The sequence below is a fragment of the Panulirus ornatus genome, chromosome 61, assembly GCF_036320965.1.
Source record: "Panulirus ornatus isolate Po-2019 chromosome 61, ASM3632096v1, whole genome shotgun sequence".
Classification (NCBI taxonomy): domain Eukaryota; kingdom Metazoa; phylum Arthropoda; class Malacostraca; order Decapoda; family Palinuridae; genus Panulirus; species Panulirus ornatus.
In genome coordinates this window covers 11,061,332-11,073,179 of record NC_092284.1, presented here as the reverse complement: position 1 = coordinate 11,073,179, position 11,848 = coordinate 11,061,332, and the positions used below count along the sequence as shown (strand labels likewise).

Here is an 11,848-nt window from a genome sequence, read left to right as displayed (position 1 = left end):
TTTGTCTCTTTCCCTTCAGATGCCACTATTCCCCTGTAAAGGCCTTTGAAGACGCCAAAGGGGATTTAGATTAATCCTTCAATTTTCCTCTAAATTTTTGGATGCCTCCACGCAATTCTCTTGCCCTTTGGCATCACCAAAGTGGCATTAAAGTAAGCTTTCCAAATGTTTCTTTCCCTTTTGATGCCTCTATGCCCCTGTAATTGCCTTTGGCGGCGCCAAAGGGGATTTAAACTAAACCTTTAATTTGTCTTTTTATTTTTGGATGCCACCATGCAACTGTATTGGACTTTGGCACCCCCAAAAGGTATTTTAAGTAAACTTTTAATTAGGGTCTTTCCCTTTAGATGCCACTATTCCCCTGTAAAGGCCTTTGAAGACGCCAAAGGGGAGTTAGATTAATCCTTCAATTTTCCTCTAATTTTTTCGATGCCTCCATGCAATTCTCTTGCCCTTTGGCATCCCCAAAGTGGCATTAAAGTAAGCTTTCCAAATGTTTCTTTCCCTTATGATGCCTCTATGCCCCTGTAATTGCCTTTGGCGGCGCCAAAGGGGATTGAAAATAAACCTTTAATTTGTCTTTTTAATTTTGGATGCCTCCCTGCACCTGTATTGGACTTTGGCACCCCTAAACGGTCTTTTATAAAAAATCTTAATTTATCTCTTTCCCTTCAGATGCCACTACTCCCCTGTAAAGGCCTTTGAAGACGCCAAAGGGGATTTAGATTAATCCTTCAATTTTCCTCTAAGATTTTGGATGCCTCCACGCAATTCCCTTGCACTTTGGCATCCCCAAAGTGGCATTAAGGTAAGCTTTGCAGATGCTTCTTTCCCTATTGGTGCCTCTATGCCCCTGTAATTGCCTTTGGTGGCGCCAAAGGGGATTTAAACTAAAGCTTTAATTTGTCTTTTTTTTTTTGGATGCCACCATGCAAAGGTATTGGACTTTGGCACCCCTAAACGGTCTTTTAAGTAAACTTTTAATTTGTCTCTTTCTCTTCAGATGCCACTATTCCCCTGTAAAGGCCTTTCAAGACGCCAAAGGGGAGTTAGATTAATCCTTCAATTTTCCTCTAAATTTTTCGATGCGTCCATGCAATTCTCTTGCCCTTTGGCATCCCCAAAGTGGCATTAAAGTAAGCTTTCCAAATGTTTCTCTACCTTTTCATGCCTCTATGCCCCTGTAATTGCCTTTGGCGGAACCAAAGGGGATTTAAAATAAATATTTGATTTGTCTTTTTATTTTGGATGCCACCATGCAACTGTATTGGACTTTGGCACCCCCAAAGGGTATTTTAAGTAAACTTTTAATTAGGGTCTTTCCCTTTAGATGCCACTATTCAGCTGTAAAGGCCTTTGAAGACGCCAAAGGGGATTTAGATTAATGCTTCAATTTTCCTCTAAATTTTTTGATGTCTCCACGCAATTCTCTTGCCCTTTGGCATCCCTAAAGTGGTATTAAAGTAAGCTTTCGAAATGTTTCTTTCCCTTTTGATACCTCTATGCCTCTGTAATTGCCTTTGGCGGCGCCAAAGGGGATTTAAACTAAATCTTTAATTTGTTTTTTTGTTTTTGGATGCCACCATGGTAAGGTATTAGAGTTTGGCATCCCTAAACGGTCTGTTAAGTAAACTTTTAATTTGTCTCTTTCCCTTCAGATGCCACTATTCCCCAGTAAAGGCCTTTGAAGACGCCAAAGGGGATTTAGATTAATCCTTCAATTTTTCTCTAAATTTTTTCATGCCTCATGGCAATTCTCTTGACCCCTGGCATCCCCAAAGTGGCAATAAAGTAAGCTTTGCAAATGTTTCTTTCCCTTTTGATGCCTCTATGCCCCTGTAATTGCCTTTGGTGGCTCCAAAGTGGATTTAAATCTAACCTTTCATTTGTCTTTTTCCTTATGGATGCTACCGTGCAGCTGTATTGGACTTTGGCACCCCTAAACGGTCTTTTATATAAAATTTTAATTCATCTCCTTCGCTTCAGATGCCACTACTCCCCTGTAAAGGCCTTTGAAAACGCCAAAGGGGATTTAGATTAATCCCTCAATTTTCCTCTAAGATTTTGGATGCCTCCACGCAATTCCCTTGCTATTTGGCATCCCCAAAGTGGCATTAAGGTAAGCTTTGCAAATGTATTTTTCCGTTTTGGTGCCTCTATGCCAATGTAATTGCCTTTGGTGGCGCCAAAGGGGATTTAAACTAAAGCTTTAATTTGTCTTTTTATTTTTGGATGCCACCATGCAAAGGTATTGGACTTTGGCACCCCTAAACGGTCTTTTAAGTAAACTTTTAATTTGTCTCTTTCCCTTCAGATGCCACTATTCCCCTGTAAAGGCCTTTGAAGACGCCAAAGGGGAGTTAGATTAATCCTTCAATTTTCCTCTAAATTTTTCGATTCGTCCATGCAATTCTCTTGCCCTTTGGCATCCCCAAAGTGGCATTAAAGTAAGCTTTCGAAATGTTTCTTTCCCTTTTGATGCCTCTATGCCCCTGTAATTGCCTTTGGCGGCGCCAAAGGGGATTTAAAATAAACCTTTAATTTGTCTTTTTATTTTTGGATGCCACCATGCAACTGTATTGGACTTTGGCACCCCCAAAGAGTATTTTAAGTAAACTTTTGATTTGGGTCTTTCCCTTTAGATGCCACTATTCCCCTGTAAAGGCCTTTGAAGACGCCAAAGGGGATTTAGATTAATCCTTCAATTTTCTTATAAATTTTTTGATGTCTCCACGCAATTCTCTTCCTCTTTGGCATCACCAAAGTGGTATTAAAGTAAGCTTTCCAAATGTTTCTTTCCCTTTTGATGCCTCTATGCCCCTGTAATTGCCTTTGGCGGCGCCAAAGGGGATTTAAAATAAATCTTTAATTTGTCTTTTTGTTTTTGGATGCCACCATGCAAAGGTATTAGACTTTGGCACCCCTAAACGGTCTGTTAAGTAAACTTTTAATTTGTCTCTTTCCCTTCAGATACCACTATTCTCCTGTAAAGGCCTTTGAAGACGCCAAAGGGGATTTAGATTAATCCTTCAATTTTTCTCTAAATTTTTGGATGCTTCACCGCAATTCTCTTGACCTTTGGCATCCCCAAAGTGGCATTATAGTAAGCTTTCCAAATGTTTCTTTCCCTTATGATGCCTCTATGCCCCTGTAATTGCCTTTGGCGGCGCCAAAGGGGATCTAAAATAAACATTTAATTTGTCTTTTTATTTTTGGATGCCACCATGCAACTGTATTGGACTTTGGCACCCCCAAAGGGTATTTTAAGTAAACTTTTAATTAGGGTGTTTCCCTTTAGATACCACTATTCCCATGTATAGGCCTTTGAAGACGCCAAAGGTGATTTAGATTAATCCTTCAATTTTCCTCTAAATTTTGGGATGCCTCACCGCAATTTTCTTGACCTTTGGCATCCCCAAAGTGGCAATAAAGTAAGCTTTGCAAATGTTTCTTAGTCTTTTGATGCCTCTATGCCCCTGTAATTGCCTTTAGCGGCTCCAAAGAGGATTTAAACTAAACCTTTCATTTGTCTTTTTACTTTTGGATGCCACCGTGCAGCTGTATTGGACTTTGGCACCCCTAAACGGTCTTTTATATAAAATTTTAATTTATCTCTTTCCCTTCAGATGCCACTACTCCCCCGTAAAGGGCTTTGAAGACGCCAAAGGGGATTTAGATTAATCCTTCAATTTCCCTCTAAGATTTTGGATGCCTCCACGCAATTACCTTGCACTTTGGCATTCGCAAAGTGGCATTAAGGTAAGCTTTGCAAATGTTTCTTTCCCTTTTGGTGCCTCTATGCACCTGTAATTGCCTTTGGTGGCGCCAAAGGGGATTTAAACTAAAGCTTTAATTTGTCTTTTTATTTTTGGATGCCACCATGCAAAGGTATTGGACTTTGGCACCCCTAAACGGTCTTTTAAATAAACTTTTAATTTGTCTCTTTCCCTTCAGATGCCACTATTCCCCTGTAAAGGCCTTTGAAGACGCCAAAGGGGAGTTAGATTAATCCTTCAATTTTCCTCTAAATTTTTCGATGCGTCCATGCAATTCTCTTGCCCTTTAGCATCCCCAAAGTGGCATTAAAGTAAGCTTTCCAAATGTTTCTTTCCCTTTTGATGCCTCTATGCCCCTGTAATTGCCTTTGGCGGCGCCAAAGGGGATTTAAAATAAACATTTAATTTGTCTTTTTATTTTTGGATGCCACCATGCAAAGGTATTGGACTTTGGCACCCCCAAAGGGTATTTTAAGTAAACTTTTAATTAGGGTCTTTCCCTTTAGATGCCACTATTCCCCTGTAAAGGCCTTTGAAGACGCCAAAGGGGATTTAGATTAATCCTTCAATTTTCCTCTAAATTTTTGGATGTCTCCACGCAATTCTCTTGCCCTTTGGCATCCCCTAAGTGGTATTAAAGTAAGCTTTCGAAATGTTTCTTTCCCTTTTGATGCCTCTATGCCCCTGTAATTGCCTTTGGCGGCGCCAAAGGGGATTTAAAATAAACCTTTAATTTGTCTTTTTATTTTTGGATGCCACCATGCAACTGTATTGGACTTTGGCACCCCCAAAGAGTATTTTAAGTAAACTTTTGATTAGGGTCTTTCCCTTTAGATGCCACTATTCCCCTGTAAAGGCCTTTGAAGACGCCAAAGGGGATTTAGATTAATCCTTCAATTTTCTTATAAATTTTTTGATGTCTCCACGCAATTCTCTTCCTCTTTGGCATCACCAAAGTGGTATTAAAGTAAGCTTTCGAAATTTTTCTTTCCCTTTTGATGCCTCTATGCCCCTGTAATTGCCTTTGGCGGCGCCAAAGGGGATTTAAAATAAATCTTTAATTTGTCTTTTTGTTTTTGGATGCCACCATGCAAAGGTATTAGACTTTGGCACCCCTAAACGGTCTGTTAAGTAAACTTTTAATTTGTCTCTTTCCCTTCAGATACCACTATTCTCCTGTAAAGGCCTTTGAAGACGCCAAAGGGGATTTAGATTAATCCTTCAATTTTTCTCTAAATTTTTGGATGCTTCACCGCAATTCTCTTGACCTTTGGCATCCCCAAAGTGGCATTATAGTAAGCTTTCCAAATGTTTCTTTCCCTTATGATGCCTCTATGCCCCTGTAATTGCCTTTGGCGGCGCCAAAGGGGATCTAAAATAAACATTTAATTTGTCTTTTTATTTTTGGATGCCACCATGCAACTGTATTGGACTTTGGCACCCCCAAAGGGTATTTTAAGTAAACTTTTAATTAGGGTGTTTCCCTTTAGATACGGCACCCCCAAAGGGTATTTTAAGTAAACTTTTAATTAGGGTGTTTCCCTTTAGATACCACTATTCCCATGTATAGGCCTTTGAAGACGCCAAAGGTGATTTAGATTAATCCTTCAATTTTCCTCTAAATTTTGGGATGCCTCACCGCAATTTTCTTGACCTTTGGCATCCCCAAAGTGGCATTAAAGTAAGCTTTGCAAATGTTTCTTAGTCTTTTGATGCCTCTATGCCCCTGTAATTGCCTTTAGCGGCTCCAAAGAGGATTTAAACTAAACCTTTCATTTGTCTTTTTACTTTTGGATGCCACCGTGCAGCTGTATTGGACTTTGGCACCCCTAAACGGTCTTTTATATAAAATTTTAATTTATCTCTTTCCCTTCAGATGCCACTACTCCCCCGTAAAGGGCTTTGAAGACGCCAAAGGGGATTTAGATTAATCCTTCAATTTCCCTCTAAGATTTTGGATGCCTCCACGCAATTACCTTGCACTTTGGCATTCGCAAAGTGGCATTAAGGTAAGCTTTGCAAATGTTTCTTTCCCTTTTGGTGCCTCTATGCACCTGTAATTGCCTTTGGTGGCGCCAAAGGGGATTTAAACTAAAGCTTTAATTTGTCTTTTTATTTTTGGATGCCACCATGCAAAGGTATTGGACTTTGGCACCCCTAAACGGTCTTTTAAATAAACTTTTAATTTTTCTCTTTCCCTTCAGATGCCACTATTCCCCTGTAAAGGCCTTTGAAGACGCCAAAGGGGAGTTAGATTAATCCTTCAATTTTCCTCTAAATTTTTCGATGCGTCCATGCAATTCTCTTGCCCTTTAGCATCCCCAAAGTGGCATTAAAGTAAGCTTTCCAAATGTTTCTTTCCCTTTTGATGCCTCTATGCCCCTGTAATTGCCTTTGGCGGCGCCAAAGGGGATTTAAAATAAACATTTAATTTGTCTTTTTATTTTTGGATGCCACCATGCAACTGTATTGGACTTTGGCACCCCCAAAGGGTATTTTAAGTAAACTTTTAATTAGGGTCTTTCCCTTTAGATGCCACTATTCCCCTGTAAAGGCCTTTGAAGACGCCAAAGGGGATTTAGATTAATCCTTCAATTTTCCTCTAAATTTTTGGATGTCTCCACGCAATTCTCTTGCCCTTTGGCATCCTCAAAGTGGTATTAAAGTAAGCTTTCGAAATGTTTCTTTCCCTTTTGATGCCTCTATGCCCCTGTAATTGCCTTTGGCGGCGCCAAAGGGGATTTAAACTAAATCTTACTTTGTCTTTTTATTTTTGGATGCCACCATGCAAAGGTATTGGACTTTGGCACCCCTAAACGGTCTGTTGATTAAACTTTTAATTTGTCTCTTTCCCTTCAGATAACACTATTCCCCTGTAAAGGCCTTTGAAGACGCCAAATTGGAGTTAGATTAATCCTTCAATTTTCCTCTAAATTTTTCGATGCGTCCATGCAATTCTCTTGCCCTTTGGCCTCCCCGAAGTGGCATTAAAGTAAGCTTTCCAAATGTTTCTTTCCCTTTTGATGCCTCTATGCCCCTGTAATTGCCTTTGGCGGTGCCAAAGGGGATTTAAAATAAACCTTTAATTTGTCTTTTTATTTTTGGATGCCACCATGCAACTGTATTGGACGTTGGCACCCCCAAAGGGTATTTTAAGTAAACTTTTAATTAGGGTCTTTCCCTTTAGATACCACTATTCTCCTGTAAAGGCCTTTGAAGACGCCAAAGGGGATTTAGATTAATCCTTCAATTTTCCTCTAAATTTTTTGATGCCTCACCGCAATTCTCTTGCCCTTTAGCATCCCCAAAGTGGCATTAAAGTAAGCTTTGCAAATGTTTCTTTCCCTTTTGGTGCCTCTATGCACCTGTAATTGCCTTTGGTGGCGCCAAAGGGGATTTAAACTAAAGCTTTAATTTGTCTTTAATTTAATTTGTTGACCGGTGAATACCAAGACGTTTCCTAATTTCAGAGTTGCTGTAGCCCTCAAAATGAAGCTTCACGTGTCTCTTGTGAGATCTCCATGGTAAAATTAGATATACCACAAAAACAACCTTTCGACATTGGCTCGCAGTGAACTATACCCGCGCTGTTTCATTGTTTCAAAAATATATCGCATGTCTCATTACATTTCCTGCATGGACACGAAATGGCTGTGTATGATAACCTTTATGGACTGCCACGAACCCAGATGTGCTATAGAATAATACAATATCAATAGTAAAACATATTCTTCCCAAATTACACCTATACAATATGAAGCTATTGTGTTTACCTCGCATCACATTGAGGTATGCTGCAGCTGCCACATACGGGGGTTGCCGCATATAGCTGTGTGTGTCTCACAGCTATATTGCACACACCAATTCAAAAGTAGGGGTTCGTACTGCCTTGTATGATGTAATTTTATTGTTAATGATATAATGCCGCTCTTGTGGCACGTAACTTACATGGGTCTAGCATAGGACTCTGGAAACCTGTGGCTTCCAGGCACGTATACCAACCCTACCGGCATGGGACAACAGGTAGGTGTGATCATTACAGACGTCTTCAGACCCCCTCTGCGCGATAGTTTTTTGTTGTGTGCACGCTAGGGTCGGCTGGCCAGGGAGCGGCAGCTTGTCTACTGGATCACTGAGGTAGGCTAAGGTCGGCTGGCCAGGGAGCGGCAGCTTGTCTACTGGATCGCACTGAGGTATGTTAGGGTCGGCTGGCCAGGGAGCGGCAGCTTGTCTACTGGATCGCGCGATGAGGTAGGCTAAGGAGAACCGGAGTGACGAGAGGCTGGTGCTCAGAGGTCGCATGATCACTCTCCTTGATAATGTTTGGTCCATACGGATGGTGGAGAGCAGTAACCTTAACAACTTAATGGAAGTTATGAGTGTCTGTGAAAAGGAGTGGGGGAAATGGCAGCAATAATGAAGGCTGCATAGAGAATGAGGTCCCTGCATCAGAGTTTATTAGCAGCCAAATACTTCGGGTGACTATATTTGATTATGGCTAAACCTTGATAACAATGAAGTAGGCAATATATCTGGAAATATTATCATCGTTACTGTAACCACAATTTCATACTAAAGATATTATGTAGATTATGTAAAAGTTGTTAAATTAGGCTTATAACTATCTAAACTTGATAATTAAAATTGAAATATTCAATTTAGGCAACCGATTGTATCCATTCCCTGTGAACATGGTTGTGTTTTATTATTTGGCAGAGAGAACAGGAGCTGCAAAGGTGACCTCCCTCCAGCGAACGTGATGGGCATAAGACGTCTCCCCGTTGAGCGACAGGCGAATATTTCACGACAAAGGAACACACCACAGAACTCCAGCGAGGAATGAACGCCTGAGGGAGCAGCACACATCCCGAGCGAAACTCAGATTTTGCTCTGAAGCAGTGTTCACGGAGGTGATGTGTGTGTCTCCAACTCTCATGGCAAGGTTCACTGCTGGAGGAGGAACTGTACCAGGCAGGAAGTTAATGATTTGTTGCTGTTCAAAAATTTAGAACGTCGTATTTATGGTAATAAAAAATTCATGCGAATACCCAAATGTTAATCATATACTGTTTATACAACACAAATGATATAAAGGTCGGCTGGCCAGGGAGCGGCAGCTTGTCGACTGGATCGCGGTGAGGTAGACAAGGGTCTGCTGGCCATGGAGTGGCACTTCGTCTACTGGCTCGCGGTAAGGTAGGCTAGGGTCGGCTGGCCAGGGAGTGGTAGCTCGTCTACTGGATCGCGCTGAGGTAGGCAAGGGTCGGCTGACCTTGTATTGGCAGCTCGTCTACTGGATCGCGTTGAGGTAGGCTAGGGTCGGCTGGCCAGGGTGTGGCAGCTCGTCTACTGGATCGAGTTGAGGTAGGCAAATGTCTGCTGGCCAGGGAGCGGCAGCTTGTCTACCGGATTGCGTTAAGGTAGGGTAGGGTCGGCTGCCCAGGGAGTGGCAGCTCGTCCGCTGGATCGCGTTGATATAGACTAGGGTCAGCTGGCCAGGGAGCGGCAGCTTGTCTACTAGATCGCGTTGAGGTAGGCAAGGGTCGGCTGGCCAGGGAGCAGCAGCTTGTCTACTGAATCGCGGTGAGGTAGGCTAGGGTCGGCTGGCCAGGGAGCGGCAGCTTGTCGGCTGACCAGGGAGTGGCAGCTCGACTACTGGATCACGTTGAGGTAGGCAAGGTTCGGCTGGCCAGTGAGCGGCAGCTTGTCTACTGGATATCGGTGAGGTAGGCTAAGGTCGGCTGGCCAGGGAGCGTCAGCTTGTCGACTGGATCGCGGTGAGATAGGCTAGGGTCGGCTGGCCAGGGAGCGGCAGCTTGTCTACTGGATCTCGGTGAGGTAGGCTAAGGTCGGCTGGCCAGGGAGCGGTAGCTTGTCTACTGGATCGCGGTGAGGTAGGCTAGGGTCGGCTGGCCAGGGAGCGGCAGCTTGTCTACTGGATCTCGGTGAAGTAGGCTAAGGTCGGCTGGCCAGGGAGCGGCAGTTTGTCTACTGGATCGCGGTGAGGTAGGCTAGGGTCGGCTGGCCAGGGAGTGGCAGCTCGTCTACTGGATCGCGTTGAGGTACGCAAGGATCGGCTGGCCAGGGAGCGGCAGCTTGTCTACTGGATCGCGGTGAGGTAGGCTAGGGTCGGCTGGCCAGGGAGCGGCAGCTTGTCTACTGGATCGCGGTGAGGTAGGCTAAGGTCGGCTGGCTAGGGAGTGGCAGCTCGTCTGCTGGATTATATTGCGGTAAGCTAGAGTCGGCTGGCCAGTGAGTGGCAGCTCGTCTACTGGAACGCGCTGAGGTAGGCAAGGGTAGGCTGGCCAAAGAGCGGCAGCTTGTCTACTGGATCGCGGTGAGGTAGGCTAAGGTCGGCTGGCCAGGGAGCGTCAGCTTGTCTACTGGATCGCGGTGAGATAGGCTAGGGTCGGCTGGCCAGGGAGCGGCAGCTTGTCTACTGGATCTCGGTGAGGTAGGCTAAGGTCGGCTGGCCAGGGAGCGGTAGCTTGTCTACTGGATCGCGGTGAGGTAGGCTAGGGACGGCTGGCCAGGGAGCGGCAGCTTGTCTACTGGATCTCGGTGAAGTAGGCTAAGGTCGGCTGGCCAGGGAGCGGCAGTTTGTCTACTGGATCGCGGTGAGGTAGGCTAGGGTCGGCTGGCCAGGGAGTGGCAGCTCGTCTACTGGATCGCGTTGAGGTACGCAAGGATCGGCTGGCCAGGGAGCGGCAGCTTGTCTACTGGATCGCGGTGAGGTAGGCTAGGGTCGGCTGGCCAGGGAGCGGCAGCTTGTCTACTGGATCGCGGTGAGGTAGGCTAAGGTCGGCTGGCTAGGGAGTGGCAGCTCGTCTGCTGGATTATATTGCGGTAGGCTAGAGTCGGCTGGCCAGTGAGTGGCAGCTCGTCTACTGGAACGCGCTGAGGTAGGCAAGGATAGGCTGGCCAAAGAGCGGCAGCTTGTCTACTGGATCGCGGTGAGGTAGGCAAGGGTCGGCTGGCCAGGGTGTGGCCGCTCGTCTACTGGATCGAGTTGAGGTAGGCAAAGGTCTGCTGGCCAGGGAGCGGTAGCTTGTCTACTGGATCACGTTGAGGTACACACAGCAAAAAAAACTATCGCGCCTTTTTTGTACGAAACAAAATGACGCACCAGACGTGGAATAATGGAACAGTCAACATTTTCCTGTGAGATGGTGGTAGCCCTGATGTCCCTGCCTGTTGGTGTCCTCACCTATCTAATGGCAACGTTATATCCTTCAGTATGTAGTACAGTAGATGGGATACGTAAATTGAGCATGTGAATGTAATATTCTGCACAGAAATGCATATTGCAGTAATCATTCTCTTGCATAGTGTCAAATTCGTGGTGTAAAATAATACACTACATGGTAACTACGACACCTTACTTCATACCGGCGGTGATTTATCTGTCTGCTGGTTTAGATTAATCAGCAACCTCACGTAATATGTAGTATCACCTGTGTGACTGATAACAGTAAGTCACAAACCTGGCACCACATCTTAGTATTTAGTAAACCAACATGAAAAGTAATGACTCTTTTCATGGATCTGCATTAGTTAACTTCCCTTTAACAGTGAAAATCAGATTTCTATTTAACATGACCATAGACATGTTGTTGGAGGTTAAGAAAGTAATCTTTGACTGTAAGTTTTATTATTTCAATACTTGGTATAACCTCCTCCCGTTGCCAACACTTCATTGAGCCTTCGAGGCATGTATGCCACTAACGTCTGCGTTAACTTAGTTAACTTAGTTAACTTCCCTTTAACAGTGAAAATCAGAGTTCTATTTAACATGACCATAGACATGTTGTTGGAGGTTAAGAAAGTAATCTTTGACTGTAAGTTTTATTATTTCAATACTTGGTATAACCTCCTCCCGTTGCCAACACTTCATTGAGCCTTCGAGGCATGTATGTCACTAACGTCTGCGTTAAGTTCCTACCAGAAGGGCTTCGCAGATGTTCCCATGCTTGTAAAGCATCATTTACGACTGTAGCACGACATCGATGTTGTCGGTCAGGCATCCTTTCTGCATGGCCGCCCATACGTGCTCTATCGGGTTGAGATCAGGC

General features: G+C 44.1%; 1 protein-coding gene across 11 annotated transcripts in view; it reads left to right on the top strand.

The window, feature by feature from the left end:
- LOC139767396 (uncharacterized) overlaps nt 1-11,848 on the top strand; it is an 800,841-nt gene that overhangs the window by 762,775 nt on the left and 26,218 nt on the right. For 5 of the 11 annotated variants that reach the window (XR_011717095.1, XR_011717104.1, XR_011717110.1 and 2 more), the window contains one exon: nt 8,493-8,747. The exons of 5 other annotated variants lie outside the window; for them this stretch is intronic. The gene's annotated coding sequence lies outside the window, so the exon portion shown is untranslated. Of the gene's footprint in view, nt 1-3,603; nt 3,760-5,652; nt 5,786-8,492; nt 8,748-11,848 lie in introns of those variants that run through there. One more of the 11 variants, XR_011717109.1, reaches the window with a different exon arrangement.